Source organism: Nelumbo nucifera, chromosome 4 (genome assembly GCF_055504915.1).
Source record: "Nelumbo nucifera cultivar China Antique chromosome 4, China Antique-T2T, whole genome shotgun sequence".
Taxonomy (NCBI): Eukaryota; Viridiplantae; Streptophyta; class Magnoliopsida; order Proteales; family Nelumbonaceae; genus Nelumbo; species Nelumbo nucifera.
In genome coordinates, this window is record NC_142652.1 from 67,178,419 (window position 1) to 67,182,206 (window position 3,788).

The following is a 3,788-nucleotide window of genomic DNA, read 5'->3' on the forward strand; positions in this document are numbered from 1 at the left end:
TTTCCTTTCCTCCACCCAAACTCCTTATTTTGTTAGAATAGCCCCAAGTGACTACTCTCAAGTTCAACCCATCTTAGCAATTATCCAAAACTTTGGATGGAGAGAAGTGGTGCCCATTTATGAAGACATAGATTCTGGAAGGGGGATTGTACCATTTCTAATTCATGCCCTACAAGATATCAATGTAAAGGCCCCATACCGATCTGTGATTTCTCCTTTGGCCTTAGATGCCTTACAGTCATTGAGGTCTTGGTTTATGTTAAGTGCTTTCTAATTTTCTAGAAGGAATTGTAGGAAAGCCCTTACTATTTTCAATTTCTTGTTTATATGATGAGTAATTTAACCATACTATAAATAAAATTGTTGTTCTTTTTTTCACATAATTCTAGACTCCATGTAATTTTAACTCAAATGTTTTTTTTTTCTTGAAACAATGATATCTCATAAGGCTTAAACACATTAGAAGATCCTGGGAAGGAAAAGTGTGTTGCCTTTGCTGGAAGAAACTAATTAAAGAGTACTTGCTGAAAAATAAGGTGTAGGATAGTTGGTTAATTTTGGTTAGAAACTCATTTTTTTAGTTGGGATCTAAGGATCCCTAATAGATCAAGGAAGGATAGTATAACACAAAAAAAAAAATAAAAAAAGAAACACAAAAAAGAAAGAAAGGAAGAAGAATCCAATTTCAATGTACAATGTTGCACAGACCATCAGTCGTATAACAAACAAAAAATGCTTAGAACTTATACAAAACTTATCTAATCACCTAACTGACCAACCAATTAATATATACCCAAGATATGATAAAATTGGAATGCTTGATAATTTATTGAACAGAAACGTGCCTTATATAGGCAGTACATCTAACAACTTAGCAAATAGCTAGGGATTACAACTGGACTATTAACGTCTACATAGACCAAGTAAAACAAATGTAGAATAAACAAACTAATAACCACTTCCTAAATACTAGGACAGAGAAAACGATAAACTTGACAGCAAATAGACTTGGTCTAATGAAGACCACGTGACTCAACAATCCCTCCCTTAAACTGAAAGTTGCAAACTATCAGTTTAATGATGCAGCTTATAACTTTAAGCAGGATTCTCCAAAGTGGAAACACCAAGTAATTTCCTTAACTTCATAAACATAACCGTCTTGAGGGATTTGGTTAGAATATCAGCAACTTGATTTTCACTTTTGCAGTAAATAAGATCAATGACCCCTTCCTTTGTGAGCTCCCTTAAGTAGTGATACTTCACATCTATATGTTTACTTCTACCATGAAGAACAGGATTTTTAGAGAGTTTGATAGTAGAGGTGCATCACAATAGATCATTGCAGGTCCTTGTTGCTTGAAGCTGAGCTCTTCAAGTATTTTCTTCAACCAAATGGCTTGACAGGCACATGTAGTGGCAACTACAAATTCAGCTTTGGTAGTTGATAAAGCAACAATTGGCTGCTTCTTTGATGACCATGAAACAACCCCTGATCTCAATATAAAAACATAACCAGAAGTGCTCTTCCGATCATCTAAATCTCCAGCATATTCACTATCAGTGAACCCGATCAAATATGACTTTTCTCCCCTTTTGTAGAACAATCCAAAATGAACAGTACCCTTTAAATATCGAAAGATCCTCTTGGCGGCTAGGAGATGTAGTTCTTTTAGATTTTCCATGTATCTACTAATAAGACTCACAACATGCATGATAGCTGGCCTTGTTGTTGTCAAATACATCAAACTTCCTACAATTTGTTTGTAGAAAGTTCCATCAATCTTCTTTCCTTCAGGATTTTTCCTAAGCTTCAACCCAACTTCTGATGGTGTGGTAACAGGATTGCAATTGCCCATTTGAAACCTGTTTAGAATGTCTCGCACATATTTATTTTGAGAAATAAATATTCCATCAACAGATTGCACTATTTCTAAGTCAAGGAAATAATGCATCAGTCCAAGATTAGTCATAGCAAATTTCAGCATCATGGACTTCTTAAAAATTTCAAACATGGCTTTATCATTTCTTGTATAAATCAAATCATCTATATATAAACATGCAATAAGCAATTTTTCCTCGTCTTCCTTTTTTGTGTAAAGAGTGTGCTCATATGGACATTTTTGGAAGCCTTCTTTATGGAAATAAGCATCTATACGACTATACCAAGCTCTAGGTGCTTGTTTTAGTCCATATAGAGTCTTTTTTAATCTATAAACTTTATGTTCACTACCAACTTTTACATAGCCAGGGGGTTGATCAATAAATACCTGCTCTTGCAAATCTCCATGTAAAAATGCCGACTTTGAAGGGATGAGAGATCCATCATATGGATAACCGAACCTTGCAGGAAGGTAGGGCGAAATTTCAAAAATTTCTCTCTCTCCCACCTAGGAATCACATTCCCTGTTTTAGAAAAACTGCATTTTTCAATGACCAATCTTGAACAAAAAACCGAACCAGATCTGAACCAAAACAGTAGGAGAGGGATATACCTGATACGAAGAAACAGTATCCTCCAATGAAGGTGTTCACGCCCAAAGAATAAATAGTATCCGTATATAAATATATTTTGCAAAACAAATTTCAACGATTGAAATCGGCTACCGGCAGTCTTGGTTTCCATCAGAGAGATTGCATCCCCGATCATTACATTTGTCTGACAAAGGGGCTGATCCTGTCACTATAATTGCCCACTCAGATGAATTCTCGGACTGTCCCAACATACTCAGGTTTCGACCCCCTCGAAGGATCTCAACGATTGGCATATCAAAGACAGCCCAATCCGATACATAGTGCAGTATCATAATCAAGTCTAGGGGTCGGGTGTAACATTCCAGTTTTACCCACTAATCACCAAAGTCCAGGGCAATACTGGAATTCTGGTCCAGTTCAGGGTTTCAAGTAAACCTACACTGCATGTACCTCGGGTCTCACCCTAGCAACTGAGACAGGCCACCCCAACACTTGACGGCACATCAGTATCAGCCTTATCAGGATAAATCTCCCCAGACTTATCCAACGGCTATGAACATTCTAAACTAACACAAGTCTCATAAGTGTCCAGTTTAAGGGTATTACACAGAAACACACCACAATAACATGAATCAAATATGTACTTTATTCATTTACAATAAATGTCATAATGTACATCAATCTGATTGGAGTTAAAGGCATACACTGTTTAACAGACTTAACATCTAGTTGGTAGATTGGCCATGAGTTTTGAGAAGCCAATGCAATCACTAATCTGATTGTATCATGTCTGGCAACAAGAGCAAAAACTTCTTTGTAATCCACACCAAACTCTTGTTTGTAGCCCTTGACCACCAATCACGCCTTGTACTTGTCAATTTCACCATTCTCCTTCAACTTCGTCTTATAAACCCACTTGACATTGTTTGTTTTTTGCCCTTTTGGAAGAATTGATAACTCCCAAGTGTTGTTTCTTTCTATGGATACAATTTCATCATCCATTGCCTTTTGCCACTTTTCTTCTTTGACTACTTCAAAAATTACAGGATCACAATCTGAAAATAGAGCAAAGTGTGTAAGTGGGTCCTCGGATTGATCAATTCCAGCTACTTCATAATTAGTCATCCATGCAGGTCTTCTTCGTACACATTGAGGCCTTTGACCTTCATCTACTTCAGCTGTTGTTGCAGGTGGACTATGAACATCTGGTGGAACATTTTGATTGGTTGTTGGTTGTTGCACATTTGCAATAGACTGCTGCCTTTTCTCATCATCTTCACCATCAAAATCTGCTGGAATTTGTTGTGTTGAGTTGT

At 36.8% G+C, this 3,788-nt stretch overlaps 1 pseudogene; it reads right to left on the reverse strand.

Annotated features, from left to right (window-relative positions):
• Positions 1-1,265: 1,265 nt before the first annotated feature.
• LOC148800668 (secreted RxLR effector protein 161 pseudogene) lies at positions 1,266-1,856 on the reverse strand (annotated as a pseudogene).
• Positions 1,857-3,788: the final 1,932 nt, after the last annotated feature.